This window comes from Colius striatus, chromosome 25, assembly GCF_028858725.1.
Source record: "Colius striatus isolate bColStr4 chromosome 25, bColStr4.1.hap1, whole genome shotgun sequence".
Classification (NCBI taxonomy): Eukaryota; Metazoa; Chordata; class Aves; order Coliiformes; family Coliidae; genus Colius; species Colius striatus.
Window position 1 is genome coordinate 5,456,237 of NC_084783.1, and position 19,481 is coordinate 5,475,717.

Genomic DNA, 19,481 nt, shown 5'->3' on the forward strand with positions numbered 1-19,481 from the left:
CAGCACGAGCTTCATTGCTGCGGCAACACGCGGCAGCTGCCAGAGCCGAGGGAGGGCTCGTGCCCAGCAGCGCTGCGGCCCATGCAATGCCCGCAGTGCTGGCGCTGCCCGCGGCACCTCGGCCCCGGGGCTGATGTCACAGAGCCGCTGCCTGCGGGCGCTGGGGCGGGGGCCATTCTGCGTGGGGCACCACGCAGGGGGCCAGCAGGGGAGGGAGGCACAAGCAGGGATGGGACACCCCTCCCGCAACAAACTGCAGCACAGACTGTGCTCCGGGGGCCTGGCGACAACGTGCCCGTGCTGCCTCCGGCAGCTGGCGGCAGCAGCAGCTCACACAAGTCAAAGACTGTCTCTCTGACTCAACCACAGTTCAGTTCTTGCCTCTTCCCAAGGAGGACTCTGTTGCCAGCTCCCATCAGCAGCCAGCCGCCTGGAGCCCTTTTTCCGCTCCTGCACGGCTTTGCAGCTCATCTGTGCACCTGCTTCCACTCCAAGTGCCTACATGAGAAGGCAAATCTCTTTGGCCTGCGTGAAAAAACAAAGGAGCTTTCATGCTTGGTGTTTCTCCTCAGTACTTTGCATCTCTCTGTGCTTCACCTCAGGCAGCTGTGTCCCTGCAGCCCAGACAGCTCTGTGCTGCAAGAGAAGCACAAGCACAATCGGAATCGTTTCTTGGACAAGCATCCCCTCTACTTACAGCCCCCTGTGCTGCTTTAGCCTGATGGCCACCCGGTCATTAAATCACTCCCCCTCCTCAACTGCACAGCAGAGAGAGACAAATAGAACAAACCGCTTGTGAGTTAAGGACAGAGAGCTCACTCAGCAATGAGCGTCACGGGCAAAACAGACTCAACTTGGGCAGAAAAAGCTTTGATTATTACAAAATTAGAGCAGGGAGATGAGAAATAAAAGCGCCTGCAAAACCCCTCCCCCCACCCCTCCTCTGCCCACGACTCCCCTTCCTTCCCCCCAGCAGCGCAGACCATGGGGGTTGTGCTCAGTTCATCGCAGATGGACTTTGCCGCTGCTGCTGCTGCTGCTCAGGGGGAGGCCTCCTCACGCTTCCCACTGCTGCACTGTGGGCTCCCTCCCACGGGAGACAGTCCCTCACCGACTGCTGCAGCGTGGCTCCTTCCCACGGGCGGCAGCTCCTCACCGACTGCTCCAGCCTGGGGCCTGCCATGGGGGCAGCTCCTCACACCCTGCCCCAGCGGGGGTCACCCACCGCCACAACAGTCCCACGGGGACACACTGCTCCAGCCCGGGGCCCTCCCAGGCTCACAAGCGCTGACACAAACCTGCTCTGCACGGGCACCTCCCCACAGGCTCCCAGCTGCTGCCAGGAGCTCGCTCCACGATGAGCTTCCAGCACAGCCACAGCCTCCTGCAGCCCACGCCAGCGGGGCACGAGCAAGGGCTCCGCGCGGGGCACGCTGGGAAGCCGAGGCCCCGCCCCCGCCGCCGCACGCCGCCTCCTGCCGTGCGCCGCCGCACAACTACAGCTCCCGGCACGCACCGCGGCTGCCGCCCGCGGCTTTGGGGGACAGCGACGCGCTGGGGGTCATGGGAAATGGAGGCTGCGGGGCGCCAACGAGCCTCCGCACCTCCCGCTTTTAGGGGCTGCAGCCTAGTTTTTAAGATTCAACCCCTGCTTTTAGGCTCTAAATCCTTGGGTTTGGGGTCTAAACACCCAGTCTTAGGCTCTAAATCCTCGTTTTTGGTGTCTAAACCCCCATTTTTAGGGTCTAGATCCTTGATTTTAATACTAAACTCATGGTTTTAGGGTCTAAATCCTTGTATTTCGGGTCTGAACACCCAGTTTAAGGGTCTAAATCCTTGTGTTTTGGTCTAACCCCACAGTTTTAGGGTCTAAATCCTCATTTTTTTGGCCTAAAATCTACTTTTTAGCGTCTAAAACCTTGTTTTGAGGTGTATACCGTCAGGTGTTGGGTCTAAATCCTCGTCTTTTTGAGTCTAACCCATCAGTTTTAGGGCCTAAATCCCCATTTTTTGGTGTTTCAACTCCCAGTTTTAGCGTCTGGACCCTTGTTTTTAGGACTAACCCCCTGGGTTTAGGGTCTAAATCCTTGTTTTTGGGGTCTAAACAACCAGTTTTAGGGTCTTAATCGTAGTTGTCAGTCTATATCCCCTCTTTTAGGGTCCAAATCCCCATTTTTGGGTCTAAAGCCTCAGTTTTAGGGTCTAAATCCCCCTTTTTGGTGTCTAAACCCCCTGTTTTAGGGTCTAAATCTTTGATTTTAGTACTAAACCCCTCGTTTTAGGGCCTAAATCCTTGTTTTGGGGATCTAAACACTCATTTTTAGGGCCTAAATCCCCACTTTAGGTCTTAACTCCCTGTTGTGGGATCTAAATGTCCATTTTTGGGTCTAAACCCAAAGTTTTAGGGTCTTAATCCTCATGTTTTGGGCCTAAAATCTAGTTTTTCTCTCTGTGCTTCACCTCAGGCAGCTGTGTCCCTGCAGCCCAGAGAGGTGCCTGGTGGAGCAGAGAGCCACTCCCAGCCCGTGGAGGAGCCCACGCTGGAGCGGGTGGATGCCTGAAGGAGGCTGTGAGTGCGTGGGAAAGCCATCCTGAAGCAAGGCTCCAGGAGCCCTTCCTACAAGGTCCAGCCCATCCTGCCTTCCCCAGCCACTGCCCTGGGTGCACTCCAGGGACCTCTTCTCCTCCCACAGTGTACAGGGGTTTTGTTTGGGCAGGACCAGAACGGTCAGTTGAACCTCTGCTGTTAACCACCCAAGTGGCTTCTGCTGCATCTTTATCCCACTGTTCCCATGCCCCATTGCCCAGTGCTCTGCACATAGAATCACAGAATCACAGAATGGTGGGGGTTTGGAAGGGACCTTTAGAGATCATCCAGTCCAACCCCCCTGCAGAAGCAGGTCCCACCTAGATCAGGTCACACAGGAACATGTCCCACATGTGTCTTGAAGAGCTCCAGGGAAGGAGCCTCGACACCGTCCCGGAGCAGCCTGGGCCAGGGCTCCCTCACCTCACACTGAAAGACATTTTTCTTATGGTTAAGTGGAACTTATTTGTGTTTCAGCTTCATCCCATCACCCCTTGTCCTGTGGCTAGATACCATCGAAAGAAGTGCTGCCCCAACCTCCTGACACCCACCCTTTATATATTTGTATCTATTAATAAGATCTCCCCTCAGTCTCCTCTGCTCCAGACTAAACAGCCCCAGGTCTCACAGCATTTTCTAGTATGAAAGATGCTCCAGTCCCCTGATCATCTTGGTGACGCCGTGCTTGACTCTCTCCAGAAGTTCTCTGTCCCTCTTGAGCTGGGGAGTTCAGAACTGGAAACAAGACTCCAGATGAGGCCTCATCAGGGCAGAGAAGAGGGGGAGAAAAACCTCCCTTGACCTGCTGCCCACACTCTTCTTGATGCCCCCAGGCTGCCATTGGCTTCTTGCCCACGAGGGCACGTTGCTGGCTCATGGTCAGTTTATTTTCAGCCAGCACTCCCAGGTCTGTCTCTGCAGAGCTGCTCTCCAGCAGGTCACCCTCAGCCTGTCCTGGTGCAGGGGGTTGTTCCTTCCCAGCTTCAGGACTCTGCCCTTGTCCTTGTTGAACCTCAGCAGGTTCCTCTCTGCCCAACTCTCCAGTTGGACGAGATCCCACTGAATGGCAGCACAACCTCTGGGGAATCAGCCAGTGCTCCCAGTTTGGTGCCAGCAGGGAACTTGCTGAGGGTCCCTCTGTCCCCTCACCCAGGTGGTTGATGATGTTGAACCAGACTGGCCCCAGAACCCATCCCTGTGGATCTCCACTGCCCACAGGCCTCCAGCTCGACTCTGTGCCGTTGATCACCAGCCTCTGGGCTCTGTCAATCTGTCAAATCCTTGACTTAAAGATTATTTGGGACATGGAGTTTTGGAAAGTTTTGACAGAAGGTCTGAACAGAGTTCTCCTGGTCCTAGGCTGCGAGTGTGAGCAATGTGATCTTCCACCTTCCCAGCCTCAGGCTGTCTTTCTGTTGATGAACCCATCATAATATGGGAGGGGGAGGCTGTCTGAGGGGCCTGTCAGAACCCTCATTCCTGCCCCCATGAGTGTCTGTGTTCTTGACCTCACTGCTCTTCCTCAGGAGTCTCTTTGATAACAGACTTGAGAGATTTCTCATGTACAGACCTCAAGTTCCTACCCTCACTTGCTGTTTTATACACACCTGAGTTGGATGTTGAATAGTGAGAGAATTGCAAGCACAGGGTTCAAAGCACCAATGGCCACTTCTCTGTTGTGCAGACACTTGTGAGCTGGGGCCCTTAAAACCAGCCTGGGGAGTGGCTGAGGGAGAGAGCCTTACAACAGAGCAGAGAAACAGCTTCCCAACAGTGTCAGTGAGGCCCAAGTACAAGACCATCACTTGGTTTCTCTGATGTGTATGAGGAGTGTTGTTTCATTGCACAGGGGCACGTTGCGTGGAGCGATCCGCCGTGCACCCAGCGCTGCCATAAAGGAATGTCTGCTTCCCTGAGAGGGGTGTCAGCCCCTCTGCCAGGCTGCCCAGGGAGCGCACAGCCCTGGAGGGATCCCAAAGCCGTGGAGCTGAGGTGCTGAGGGCTGTGGGTTAGTGCTGGGCTTGGCAGGGTGAGGAGAGGGCTGGGACTGCAGCAGCTCAAAGGGCTTTTCCAACCCAAACGATTGTGTGGTTCGATTGGGGTGTGAGCAGGGAGCCTGTCTCTGCCCAGAGATGCCGAGAAGAAAGGCAACGGTGGCAAGAGGCCGACGGCCCTCGCGGAAGCCAGAGGAAAAGGCAGCGGAGCCAGCCCAGGCGAGCAGGTCCGAGGGGGTGCAGGGAGGGATGAGGGGAGAATGGGGCTGGGCTGCTGGCTGGGCTGCTGCCACCTTGGCTCCTCTCCTCTCACTGCAGGCCTTGTGAAGCTAGGGATGGGGAAAGGAGAGGGGAGAGCCCTGGAAGCAGCCCAGCCTTGCTGCCCTCTCTCTCTGCAGCTGGGACATGCCCTGGGAGGCTGCCAGAGCCCAGCTGCTGGCAAGGGCCTTGGCTCACACAGCCTGCAGACAGTGGACAAGCGGCACCTCTTTTGTTTCTCCTGCCATAGGACCATCAGTGTAGAGCTGGATGTCAGCTTGCCATCAGCTCCCAGCTCGGTCCCTGCTCCAGAGCGGCCTGTGGCGTGGTACCACAGAGCCCGAGAGGTTCCAGGTAAGCTCAGCACTGCTGCTTGCTGCCAGGTCCTAGGGATGAGCTGGGAGAGCTGCGCTGTGCCCGTGGCAGCAGCGGCAGGAGAAGCGCAGGCTCCTCTGCCCTTTGTGCCTTTGTCTTCTGCCTGTGTCCCTGCAGGGAGGCAAAGCACTCTCTCATCCCTGAGAAGAGGCCTTAAGAGACAGGCCTGACTTTTCTCTGGTTTCTTTGCCCAGGGATGATCTTCAGCCTCGCCTGCACACTGGCAGTCTGCCTGTGGAACCGGCTGCCACCCTCCAACACCTTTGCTAGGTACGTGCTGCGTGCTTCTGCTGGGGACAGGGGGAGAAAGGGAAGGTCTGAGGGCCAGCACAAGCCCAGGAGAGAGCAGAGAGGCCTCCCCAGGCAGCTGCCCCCTGCTCCCCCCTGGGCACTGCAGCTTGGGCACTGCTGGGGCTGTGGCCATTCGCAGGGAGAACCAAGAGCAAAGCCCCTTGGCACTCTCTCTCGCACATCTGCCAGAGGCCCAGACTTTGGCCACGCTGGCACAGTCACTAGCCAGCCACTTGCACAGGGAAAGGGTGAACCCCAGCTGTGGCAAGAGACCATGCAGGTGTGGGAGGGTCCTGAGAGCAAAGCCAGACGAGGCTCTTGCGCTTCCCAGCTGTGCAGAAACAGCCCTTAGAGAGAGCTGTGTGATGGCAGCGAGAGCACGCCTGCATTCTCAGCCAGACAGAGAGCAAGGTCCCCAGCAGAAAGACTGCTGAAATGCAGTCTCCGTGTCTGCTCCACCTCTTTGCTTCCCAGCATGACTGTCAAGGCCTTTGGAAGGTGCTCCTGGAGCCCTTCCCTTGGGCAAAAGCTGCTGGCACTGCTGAAGGGTGAGCACAGGATGTGTTCCTCCTGGGCGCTGCTCTGCCAGCTCTCTCTCTGTCAGCAGCAGGCATCCAAACACGGGCTTTTCAGCCTGAAAAGGGAAATCTGCCTGTGAAGGGCTTTGCTCCAGGCTCGGCTCACTGACGGCCACAAGACTCCCTCTGTTTCAGGCTGAAGACACCCCTGGAAAGCAAGAGGTTCAGGGCAGCCCTTGAAAACAAGCTCTTGGCGGTGCCTGCAGTGCTTCTGGGTGAGCTGGCGAGAGCAAACGCCCGTGTGTGCTGGATGGCAGCCCTCAGATGGCCAGCTCTCCTGTTTGTGTGTGGGAATTCTGGGGCCCAAGTGCTTCCTGAGCATGTCCTTGACTGGGACCAGCTTTTGTACGACCGCTAAGGCTGGTGCTGTCTCTGGCACAATGCTGCTCTGGCCAGCGAGCCAGAGGGCTCAGCCTGTGTCTGGGACAGAAGGGTCTGTGTATTTCCAAGCCTGAACTGGAGACTGCCAGAGGGGCCATGCAGGGGACTGATGGACAGTTACCTCCCCTGGCCCCTGTAGCCTGATGTCAGAGCTCAGGGAAGCAGGGAGGGGAAATGGGGCCCCGAGCACAGCTGGAGCCCAGGGCTGCGCAGCCCCTGGAGCCTGGGCTGATGGCTCCCGGGCAGAGGCACGCGGCCTCTCTCTGCAGCTCCCGTTCCCCACCTCTCCAGTTAACCTGCTGTCCCAGCCCAAGGCAACAGGGAGGAGACAAGGTGAGTGCAGGACTGCTTGCAGCCCCAGGCAAATAACTCTCTTGCTGATGTCAATTGCAGTTGGCATTTACTGTGGGACCCTGCTGGCAGCGTGGAGGATGCAGGCAAAGGCACGCACAGAGGTTGGTGACACTGGTGGGATGGGCATCTCCTGTAAGGGAGCAGCCAGGGCCTTGCTGGCTGAGCTTCTGCCCTGCCCTGGTCCTTCTCCAGTTTAACAAGCTGCTGCAGGCAGTATAGGACTCCTGACGTCCTTTCCCTTGTAGTGCCGGTGCTCTGCCTGCGCCCCTGAGGCAGGGCTGAGAGCCAGGCACGCTCAGAGGGCCAGCCACCGCTGGCAGGGCCTGAGCCCATCTCCCAGCTGACCTGGAGAGCATGGAGGGTGCCCATGAGGGTGTGGGAACCCTTGTCAACCCAGCTCACAGCCACAGCCTCAGACAGTGTTTCTCAGCCTCTGTGGCTCAGGTCAGCAGCAGCAGCTCTCAGCTCCATGGACAAGGCTTGCCTCCAATTGCTGACGCCGACCTTTTGCATCTCGGGGTGCCAGCAGGCACGCTGAGCAGCCTGCTGATGGCCTTTTCTGTGTTCCTTCATGGCTTTCCCAGGAAGACGACCAGGGAGCGCTGGGGATGAGTTTAGAAGACATGATCAAGTCTAACTGGGCCCTGAAAAGCTTGGGTAAGGACACAGGCAGCCCCATCTCCTTGCCCCGTGCCTGTGTGCAGCAAGCCCCAAGGAGACTGCTCCAGGCACTGCTCTCCAAAGTGGGGGAGCTGCCACGCTCGCTGCAGCCCAAGAGGAAGGCTGTGGCAGCGTGGCTCTCAGAGAGCCTCCCGCTCCTGCCCTCAGCCCGTGTGTGCCCCTGCTGCTGCCCCCACACACGTTCCTGTGCTGATGGAGGGACTCTGCTCCTCTCCATGGCAGTTGGAAGGGGACTGGCTGGGTAATCTTTGCTGCCGGTGCAGCAGGCCCTCAGCCTTGCTCTGCTGACACCCACATGGGCGCCTGCTGTCTCCCAGCACCCTCAGCCCTTGTCCTGCCACAGGGACAGGAGTGACAGGCCTGGAGCTGCTCAGCTGCCTCACAATGATCTCGGGGCACCGAGGCCTCCTGATCTGTGGCTCTTGCAGTCATCTGCTCTCCCTTCCTCACAGGTGCCACCATTGACTTGACCAGAACTTCCAAGACCTACAGGTGCAGCTGGAATTGCATCTTCAACATTGTTCTGAGCAGAACGTACCCTGAGGATGGGCCTGATACCATCCTGCAGGTACTGTAGCAGAAACCATCAGTGCTGCTTGCCTGCCACTGCTCCTGTGGAAGCCCACAGCGTTGGTCAGGTTCCTGAAACCAGAGCTCCAAGACAGGGCAGGGCTTGCTAGAAACCAGCAGTTTCCCTCAGGAAGGGAGCGGAGCAGGACTGAGGGGCCGTGCTGTGACCCCGCTGCCACCCTCTTCCCTACCAGTGCACTGACCCAGAGCTGCTGGTGCCTCTCAGCCCTGCCATTGCTCTCCACAGCTTGCAGGGACACAGCTGCTCTCTCACCACGGGCTACAGGGGGGTCTGTGGTCCAGTGCTGCTCTTTCCTTCCTCCTTCTCTGACTGGGATCCCCATGCTCTGCTCCATTTTGTACCACCTCCTCTTCTGGCTTAGATTTCGCTTCTTCAGTAGTGATGGCAGAGGCACCAGCTTGGCCTGGCCGGGCTGGAGGTGGATCCAGCTCAGATCCAGGGCATGTTTTGAGAGCTGCTTACAGGGACAGCGCTGCAGTTCCCTTCCCCTGTTGCCAAGCAAAAAGCAGCTCCACACAAGGCCATGGCAGTGCCTCCTCCTGCAGCTGGAGCAGAGCCCCAGGCACACGGCGCCTGTGCTCCAGGCCAGAGGAGCAGCGGCGCTGGCCCCAGCACTCGCTTCTGTCTCAGTGCTGTCCTGTGCTGCTTTGCAGACGGATGTCTCCCGGGCCAGGCGCTGGTGTTTCCCAGGGCATTCTGGCCAGGTTGTCATCAGGCTGCCAGCACGAGTCCAGCTGACTGCCGTGGCTCTGCAGCACGTCCCTGAGGAAGGCTCCTTGTCTGTGGCTGTCAGCAGTGCTCCCAGAGACGTGGCTGTCTATGTAAGTGTGTGCTGGGTGCTTCTGGCTGCATCTGGCCCTGGGGGGACGTGGCAGGGACTCGCTTGCTTTTGTGCCCCTCTGAGGCTGCTGCCCCGCTCTCTGCTGAGCACTGCAGTGCCCTAGCCAGGTGCTTCAGGGGCTCGAGAGCTTTCACCCTCTCAAGACTTATTCTGACCAAAGCCCCTCAGGGCTTGACCAAGCTCAAGGCAGAGACTGAGCTCCTCCCCAGCCAGCAGTAGGCTGTGGCTGTTGGCCAGGAGAGGGCAGGTGGGTACCAGGGCTGGTGCAGCACATCCTACTACCCAGACACCTGCTGGCAGACCTACATGGCTGCCACTTAGGAGATGCCTTCAGTGCATGGATGATCACTTCTTGATGCAGGTGGTGGATGTGCCAACTAGGAGAGGAGCACTAGTGGATCTTGTGCTCATGAGCAAGCAGGGTCTGGTGGAAGTGGTGGAGGTCGAGAGCAGCCTTGGCTGCAGCAGCCATGAGATGATGGAGTTCAGGATCTGGTGTGGTAGGAACAGAATACCAAGCAGGACCACAGCCCTGGGCTTTAGCAGGGCCAACTTTGGCCTTTTCAAGCAATTGCTAGGGGACATCTTGTGGGACAGGGTATTAGAGGACAAAGAGGCCCAAGAGAGTTGGTCTGTATTCAAAGATCCCTTTTTCCAGGCTCAGGATCAGAGCATGCAGCGGGTAGGAAGTCCAGGAAGGGAGCCAGGAGACCCACATGGGTCAGCAGGGAACTGTTGGGCAAACTCAAGTGGAAGGAGAGAGTCTAGAGATGATGGAAGGAAGGGATGGCCACTTGGGATGAATGTAAGACTGTTGTCAGAAGATGTAGGGAGGCAAGTAGGAAAGCTAAAGCCTCATTGGAGTTGTACCTTGCAAGGGAGGACAAGGACAACAAGAAGGGCTTCTTCAAATACACTGCAGGTAGAACTAACACCAGAGGCAATGTAGGCCCAGTGCTGAACGAGGTGAGTGCCCTTGTGACAGAGGAGACAGAGAAGGCAGAGTTCCTGAATGCCTCCATTGCCTCTGTCTGTATTGCTGGAGACTGCCCTCAGGAGCCCCAGACTCCAGAGGAAGTCAGGTTGAAGGAGGAGTTGTGTTTGGTTGCTGAGGACTGGGATCAGGATCAGCTGAGCAGGCTGGATGTGCATCAATCCATGGGCCCCGATGGGATGCACCAGCGGGTGCTGAGGGAGCTGGAGGCAGTCATTGCTGAACCACCCTCCATCCTCTTCAGTAATTCATGGAGGACAGGAGAGGTGCCTGAGGGCTGGAGGAGAGCAAATGTCACTCCAGTCTGCAACAAGGGTAAGAAGGAGGAGCTGAGAAACTCCAGAGCGCTCAGCCTCAGCTCCATCCCTGGGAAGGATGGAACAACTTCTCCTGGGCGCTGTCTCCAGGCAGTTAAAGGACAAGAGGGTCATTGGGAGCAATCAGCGTGGGTTGACCAAGGGGGAGTCATGTGTGACCAACCTGAGAGCCTCTGATGAAGATGTAAGCAGGTGGATAGATGGTGGCAGTGCAGCAGATGTGGTTTATCTGGGTTTCAGTCAAGCATCTGGCACCTTCTCCCACAGCATCCTGGCAGCAAAACTGAGGCAGTGTGGGCTGGATGATCAGATCATGAGGTAGAGTGTGAAGTGGCTGAAGGGCAGAAGGCAGAGTGGTGACCAATGGGGCAGGGTCCAGCTGGAGGCCTGTGTCTAGTGGAGTCTCTCAGGGGTCGGTGCTGGGCCCGGTACTGTTCAATCTATTCATTAGTGACCTTGCTGTGGGAACAGAGGCACTGCCAGCAAGTTTGCTGCTGATACTGAACTGGGGCGGTGGTTGCCACCCCAGAGGCTGTGCTGCCATTCAACCAGACGTGGACAGGCTGAGAATGGGCAGAGAGAACTCTAAGGAAGTTCAACAAGGGCAAGTGTGGAGTCTTGCACCTGGGAAAGAACAACCCCATGTACCAGCACAGGTTGGGAAATGAACCGTGAGAGCAGTGTAGGGGAAAGGGACCTGGGGGTCTTGGTGGGCAGCAGGATGAGCATGAGCCAGCAATGTGCTTTCGTGGCCCAGAAGACCAATGGCATCCTGGGGTGGATTAGAAGGACTGTGGTGAGCAGGTGGAGAGAGGTTCTGCTCCCCCTTTCCTCTGCCCTCGTGAGACCACATCTGGAACAGTGTGTCCAGTTGTGGGCCCCTCAGTGCAAGGACAGGGAGCTGCTGGAGAGAGTTCAGCACAGGGCCACAGAGATGATGGAGTGGAGCATTTCTCTTGTGCTGAAAGGCTGAGGGAGCTGGGGCTCTGTAGCTTGGAGGAGGGGAGACTGAGAGGTGACCTCATTCATGTTACAAATGCATCAAGGGTGGGTGTCAGGAGGATGGAGCCAGGCTGTGCTCAGGGATGGCCAATGACAGGACAAGGGGCAATAGGGACAAACTGGAACAGAAGAGGTTCCAAAGAAACAGAAGGAGGAATTTGTTCCCTGTTGAGGTGAGGGAGCACTGCAAGGGGCTGCCCAGATGGGCTGTGGAGTCTCTTTCTCTGGAGACATTCCAACCCAGCTGAACGAGTTCCTGTGTGACCTACTCTAGGGAGTCGTGCTCTGGCAGGGGGGTAGCACTGGATGAGCTTTCCAGGGCCCTCCCAGCCCTTGAGATGCTCTGGTTCTGTGATTCTGCACGTTGCCTCTTTGTTGACATGAATCTGAGCTGCTCTCCTTGTGCTTTGCCCCGAGGGACTGGAGGCGTCGGGAAAAGAGGAAACTCAGCTTGGGACCCTCACGTACGACGTGGCAAAAGAGGCCGTTCAGCCCTTCCCTCTGAAGGTACGGCCTGTGCACGGGGGAGAGATGCCATGGAGCAAAAAGGGTTTGCCTGCAAGTGCACAGCAGGCAGCGTGTGAATGCTGTTTCCCTGGGCACTGGCTCGCTTTGAGAGAGACCTGGTGGGGTTGTGAGAGCTGAGCAGTGTGTGGTGGTGGCAGCAAAAGGAGAACATGGGCAGGATCGGACGGGTGGGAGCACAAGCTCTGAGAGATCTCTGGCTGCAGCCACTGCCTTCAGCAGAGCCAGCTGCACACACAGACACTGCACAAGGCCTTTGTGCCCTGCAGAAAGAGGGGTGCCCAGTGCCAAAAGCCCTCGGGCAGCACCAGCGCTGTGTCCTGTGGCCTGTGGCGGGTGGGACAGTGTCCTCTCCTCCCAGCACAGCCCCATCTGTCCCCTGCCCTCAGGCTGCAGGGGAAGGCGAGCCCAGGGGACAGCGGGAGCTTGGTGGGGCTGCCCAGCAGCTGCCCTATGCGTCAGAGCCCCTCCTGGGCCTCTCTGTCAGCACAGAACAAGCAGCAGAGGCAAAGGGCCGAGGGAAGGAGGCGCAGCCCCAGCGGGGCCGGCGTGCAGAGGATGCCCAGCTGCTTTGGGGAGCCTGATCCCTGAGCAGGAGCGGGGCTGGCAGGGGGAGATATGGCTGCACTGTTGCTCTGAACGCCTGCATTTCCTTGTCTCTCTTCACAGAACACGCCGCTCCCCAGAGCTTTTCCTTACATCAAAGTTCTTGTTACAAGCAACTGGGGAAACCCAACGTACAGCTGCATTTCCAGAGTGTGGGTGCATGGGAGGATGGCGAATCAGGAGAGCCTCAGATGACAGCAGGGACAGCGGGTGTGGACAGTGATAACTGCTGTTTGCTCGTGTCCTTTCCTTCATGTATTTTCTAGGTATTGTCTTGAATGTATTTTCTCTGGGTAACTGGAGTTCAAGTGAGGGGCTCTGCCTTCCTCACGCTGCCGCTGGGCTCAGTTTGTTGTGTTATTTCGCTGGTTCTCTTAGTGCTTGAGTTGTCAATAAAACTGCCCCTGTTTCCTTTTGACTCGGTGCCTGTGTGCTTTGTGCTGGCCCCGCTCCCAGCAGAACGATTCTTGCTGTGCCCATGGTTTCTGTCCTCATTTCATCCCTTTTTCTCCAGTTCCCCGACACCCTTTGGTTTGTCATTGTTCTTTCTGAGCCCATTTGGATCCGTTTGCTGCTTTCCAGTGTTTTCCTTCCTTCCAGCATCACAGGGGCTTCTAGAATCTTCTGTTGAACCCATCCTTTGGTGTCCGTGTGTGATGGTGCCAGTCTCTGCCCCGCTCGTGTCCCTTTCCCGGGGCAGACTGGGAGCGGGGCCGGGCGGCAGAGGCGGGGGCTGGGTGAGTGTGCGGCCGCAGCCCCGAGTGACAAAGCGTCCCCTCAGCCCCGGCCCCGCGGCCGCCTGGGGCTGCTCCTCGCCCGGGCGTTTGCCGACAGGGCTCTGCTGGAGTCCAAGCCCTGCCCTCACCCTGCCACGGCCACCACTGACCGTGGCCCTCAGCACCTCAGCTCTGCGGCTTTGGGATCCCAAACCTGCCCCTCAGCACCGTTCCCTCGGGTCTGTATTCCAATGGCTCCGCGGGATTTGATGCTGCAGACAGAGCTGGTTCTTGCCTGTGGGTTCAGTAACTAAAGACGTGTCTCTCCACGTGCTGTAGCTGACATTTAACAGCTCTCTGCACAGTCTCCTTTGGGTTTTTTTCACATAAGGACGAGTCCCTGACTTTCAAAGAGCTCCAGTAGGTTCTTCCAGCCCTTTCCCCAAAGCCAGCCCTGTGTCTTAGCTCTGTGCTCTGTCCATCAGAGACACAGGCCAGAGCATCCCATGAGTTGAGAACAGTCTCTTCCCTTCTCCTGTAGGCACAGATGGGATCCAGCATGGCATGGCTAAATTTAGGTCAGAAGTCTTGATCCTCCCAACAACTGACCAAGGTCACAGGAGATATTGCTATTGCTTTCCTACTCAATCTCCATGCCCTGAGACTGCATCCCAAATTGCTCTTTGCTCACGACGTCTGTGCTCTTGGACCTCGCAATTCTCTGTGCAAAGTCTTGTGTCTTGTCTTTGTCTCTTCCCCAGAACTGACCAGTGCTCACCAAATGGAAAAGACTCAAATGCAGCTGTGTCTCCAGGTTGGCAGCTCCCCTGTTTCATTCCCCACTCCTCTCTCTCCAGTTTGGCAGCCCCACTGTTTCATTCCCCACCCCTGTCTCTCCAGGTTGGCAGCCCCACTGTTTCATTCCCCACCCCTGTCTCTCCAGGTTGGCAGCCCCACTGTTTCATTCCCCACCCCTGTGTCTCCAGGTTGGCAGCCCCACTGTTTCATTCCCCAGCCCTGTCTCTCCAGGTTGGCAGCCCCACTGTTTCATTCCCCACCCCTGTGTCTCCAGGTTGGCAGCCCCACTGTTTCATTCCCCAGCCCTGTCTCTCCAGGTTGGCAGCCCCACTGTTTCATTCCCCACCCCTGTCTCTCCAGGTTGGCAGCTCCACTGTTTCATTCCCCAGCCCTGTCTCTCCAGGTTGGCAGCCCCACTGTTTCATTCCCCACCCCTGTCTCTCCAGGTTGGCAGCTCCACTGTTTCATTCCCCACCCCTGTCTCTCCAGGTTGGCAGCCCCACTGTTTCATTCCCCACCCCTGTCTCTCCAGGTGGGCAGCCCCACTGTTTCATTCCCCACCCCTGTCTCTCCAGGTTGGCAGCTCCACTGTTTCATTCCCCACCCCTGTGTCTCCAGTTTGGCAGTTCCACTGTTTTATTTCTCATGTGTCTGTGGCAGTTTGAGGCAGCTCAGCAGTTGTGCAAAGAGCACTGGTGTCAGGTCCCAGAGAAGAACACCAGTTTCACAGCAGCTGTGACTTTTGCACAGAGAGAGGTACCAGGTGTAACCAAGGTGATGGCCTTCTACCATGGCATGGCTGGCTGGGTAGATGAGGGGAGAGCAGTGGATGGCCTCCACCTCTAGGTGCTCTCCAGAGGTGCCTCCAACTCCTGCCATTCTGGGATTCAGTGAATGCTTTGGATGGTAACAGCAACACAATTGCTTAAAAGAACATCTTGTTGCTGTGTCCAGCTCTGAGATGGATGAGCATTGAAAGTCCACACCACTAACTCAGCGTTGCCTGTTGCCACGTTAGAAGCCCAGCAAGGTGATGGAAGCAGGGGTGGGCTGTCTCCTGCCTCTTTCTAACTCCAGGATCCACACCAATGGGCTCTTTCATGCCTGAGATAGAAATGCCAGCAATCTGAAGGAAGGACAGGATTGTTCTGCTCCAGCCCAAGGCAACAGGGTGACAGTTTCACAGAGCGGTGCCAGGCAGGGTCAGCAGCCGCAGGTGCTGCGGGGGTTTCGGGCTTCCCTGAGGCACTGCGTATTCAAGCAGCCCATGGCAGGGCTTTCTAAGCCCTGTCCAGCTCCCTGGTGGGTTCAGAGCACATGCTGCCTCATGTGAGTGGAAGAGGAGTGAGAACATGGTTGGGGTGTTTATTGGTGTGTCTGCCCTCCAGGCCCTCACTGTCCAGAACCAAACTTTCCAGGCCAAACTCTACCATCTTGATTGAGAAGGCTCTGAAGAAAAGCTCCGAGGAATACAGGAAGGTTGGTGGCAACTCCATCCACTCATCAAGACTGGCATTTCTCAGGAGGACTCTCACCATGGAGGCAGTGGATAACAATGGGCTTCTTACCCCATGGACTGGTGGGCAGGTCTCAACTGAGATCCCTGATCTTGAGCTCTGAGGTGGAGTCAGAAATAACTCTAAAATGAGCCCTCACAAAAAAGAGCTTTCTTGGAACCCTGGGGCAATTCTCTGTGTTAACCCAATGGGATGGGAAAAACATCCTGTCTAGAAAACCCTTAGTCTCAGCTGCTGCCAAATGCATCTGCACTGAAGGGTCAGTCCCAGCTGCTGCCCAATGCATCTGCACTGAAGGGTCAGTCCCAGCTGCTGCCCAATGCATCTGCACTGAAGGGTCAGTCCCAGCTGCTGCACTGAAGGGTCAGGTTTCTACTGACTTTTGGTCTCTTTAGACATAATATTTTAGTATCTAAAATATTTCAGAAGTGGTAAAACCCTCTAACTCCTGGGGATTTGTGGTTTTTTCCCTATTTATGCAGGACTATGAGGAAAAGCACGTCAGGCAGCAACCTCGGCTTGGTATTTGGCCCGGCTCTGCTCAGGCCACGTCAAGCAGATGCTTTGTCATCACTTGTGGATTCCTGTTAGCAAATGTGGATGGCAGAGCTGCTCATCACATACTATGAGGAGCTATTGGCTGTGCCTCAGAAGGCACCTGGCTGGCTTGGCCGCTGCAACCCAAATGATGGATCAACATCTTGAGCCCAGGGCGGGATGGAACAGGACCGTGGGCCCAGGCTGGCAATGCCTGGTGGCTTTGCAGTCACTGTTCTAATCTCTGTTCCGTGTCTCATTTCATGTTTTATGTGGCCAACAAAGGAAAAGAAATGTTGTGAGGGTTCACCTGTAGGTCAAAAGACCAACTGAAGTGCTGAGGCCTGAGCAGCAGGCCCCAAACTCAAGCTGACCTCTAATCAACCTCACAGCCAAACAGGAGATGGAGTGTCTGATTATCAGTGAAATACATGTGATGATTAGTGACAGACGTAGCCAGACAGAATAGAATCGTTAGTGAAGAGAGATGCCACGAGATTCCTTTGCTTGTTTGGAGGCAACTGTCAAGGTCATGAAACCAGGTGTCTGGCCTGGCGTGAAAATACATGATCAGAGCTGAACAGGGAAAGAAACTCCCTTGGTTCCTCCCTGAGCCCTGGCCAGGCTCCAGGGGGGATCTCAATGCAGTGTGCAACCAGCTGTTCCCGCTTTGGGAGTGATGTGACGTTGTTGATTCGAGAAGAGAAGAGCTGGACCTTCTTGGAGACCTCCCCTACGAGTGGACGCGCTGCGTGGGACTCCCCAGTTGCAGCAACAGGTTCTGCAAGTCCTGGCTGCACTGGGGCTCCCCAGCCACTGCGGGTCTGGGTGATGAGAACTCAGGCACCTGCCGATGTCTCTTCCTTAGTTACTGTCCATGACTGGATGCAGTTGGTGGATGGAGTGTAGTGTATGCTCACGCTTTAGATGTCAGTATCAATCAGCCTGTTTCCTTCTGACTCGCTGCCCGTGTCCTTTGTGCTGACCCCACTATGAGCACAACAATTCTTGACATGCTGATGGTTTTTTGCCTCCAGTGTCTTTGCCAAAGTATATTACATGTCCATTCTGCACGTCCATAGTGGTTCCCTGACGCTCATTTTCAACTTTCCCCTCGTTCCCTTAATTGCTTTTAATTTTGTCTGTTGCTTTTCATCCATTTGCTGCCCTATTTGTTTCCTTTTTCCCTTGCCTTTCCTCGTTCCTTTCTCTTCTTCTCTTTCCACATCCCTTTTAGTCTCTGTCCCCATTTTGTCCCTTTTTCTCTTTAGTTCCCTTACACCCATTGATTTTTAAGTGGTTCTTTTTGTGCTTTCTATATCTCCCATTGAGATATATAACTTCTACCGACAGTGTGTACTTTTTCAATGGGAGTTGAGGAGTCAAAGTGAGTGTGATTGGAGATAGCTCCCACAGGAAAGCAGCTGGAAATGTGACACCGTGCTGGCTGATAGACTGCATGGAGACCTACTTACTACTGTAGCTGGGGTCTGCCTTCCTGCTTTCTTGTAGCTCCCATACTCAGTGGTATACGTTAAGGGAGGGCATGTGTTATTTCAATGGGAGCTGAGCAGTCCAAATGGGTGGGATTGAAGATAGCTCCCTGTTCTGGTTTAGCAAGGAGCAGCTTTTGGCTTAGTAACAGGGGGAGCGGGTTGCAGTGAAGACCCGGTAAAGAGTCTGCGGACTCTCCCCCGGCTCCTGGGTTCACATCCCTCTCCGCCCGGCTGGGCCAATCTGGCGCCTCTGCCAGCACTATTTAGGGGACGGGAATTTGAAATGCGAGGCAGGAGGTGTAAGAGTGACAGGAGATGGAGGCGACCACGCGGACCCTTCAGCCAGAGAAGGAGGAAGGAAGGAGAAGCAACAGACCAGAGACCCCTCTGCAAGCCATGGCGAGAATGCAGCTGTGCCCCTGCAGCCTCTGGAGATCCATGGCAGGACCGAGAGTTACCAGCAGCTCCGTGTGAGTGACCCCGGACGGGAGAGGGACTGTGTGGGGAGGGGCCATGGCCCAGGCCGTGCTGGAGAGCCTGCACGCCGCAGAGCAGCCCCACACGAGAGGCAGAGACGAGCTGCAGCCTTTGGAGTCAGTGGGCATCGGAGCAGCCCGTGCAGGGCTGCCATGCGTGTGAGTTACCCCACGGACTCGCAGGGAGGACTGGTGTGGAGTTCACCCGTCCTGAGGAGGGACAAACGGCAGAAGCTATCGGGAACAGACTGACTGAAACCCCCACTGCCTGCCCCCCCGAACCGTTCAGGGGGGGACAAGGTAAAAACCCCGGGATCAGGGCTCTGAGCCCGGGAAGAGGGGAGGGGTGGCAAGAAGGTGTTCTTCAAAAGGCTGGTTGGACTCTTCATTGATGTATTGCTCTGTGTTGTTTCATTTTGGTGATGTTTTGGGTTTTTGGGGGTATGTTTTAGTTGACGTTGCATCAAACTGTTTCTCTGTTTTCTTCCCCAAACCGAGTGGCCTGGTCTGCTTTGTCCTGAACCTTCAGCAGCAATTAAGCTCTCCCTGCCCTTGAGCAATTCTCAGCCACTTGGGTACTCGGGGCTAATCGTGGTCTTTGTTCCCTGATGGGCCTGTCATAAATTAAGACCACAGTGGATCATAATCCAATTATAGTTTTATTAATTGTAGCAAGTAGAATATGAGCAAAGACAGCGCTGGACGACAGGGGAGTCTGCGCTCCACCAACTGCCGCCCTGATCAGTTCGAACAGTCCCTTTTTATACATTTTAAATTCGTGGACGTGAAGTAATGTAGGTATTCTGTACGTGCTCCAGGTGCTGTGAGATGGTCGTTTTCCTGTGAGGGGGGTCGTTTTCCGCCTTCCGGTGGTTGTTGAGCAAGGAGTCTTCCTCCATTGTTCCATAGTTGATCTCTCACTTGTATGTCTTTATACGGAGTCGTTCATCCCACATCTGCCAGTTTCTCAGAACATCCTATGGTTATTTTTGACCAGTATATCCCCTGCTTGCATAATCGATATCCGTTTTGTATATGCCATTGCAATTATCTTATCTCACACAAGGATGTCTGGTAGCTGTTTGCATAAGCGACTTCCTGTCTTCTGTTGTTTAACCTTTACATCGAGCCCAACATAAATTTTCAATAAACAATACCCTGATTCTTAGTTTCTCACAATCCCCCCTTTTTCTTTTATCCTATTATTGTTTATTAGACGCTATTTTCATTTTCAGAACTGCAAGCAAACCTTTTTCCACAATTCCTACATTTATCATAACACTCACAATATAATGCCTTACAATTACAATCATAGTTTTCACGTGGCATAACGCATTCACAACAATCTTTATCATCTTCATCTTCATTAGTAGATACACTGTTATACTCTATCTCAGATCTCGTGGTTAGAATAAGTAATTTAGCTACGTCAAACCGATCCTTAATAAAATCTAAAATATAGCGTAATATGCATGGTCCAAATACAAGCCCCAGAATCAATATAATTAGTGGTCCTGCTAAAGCAGATAACAAAGTGGTTAGCCAAGGTGAAACGTTAAACCAGT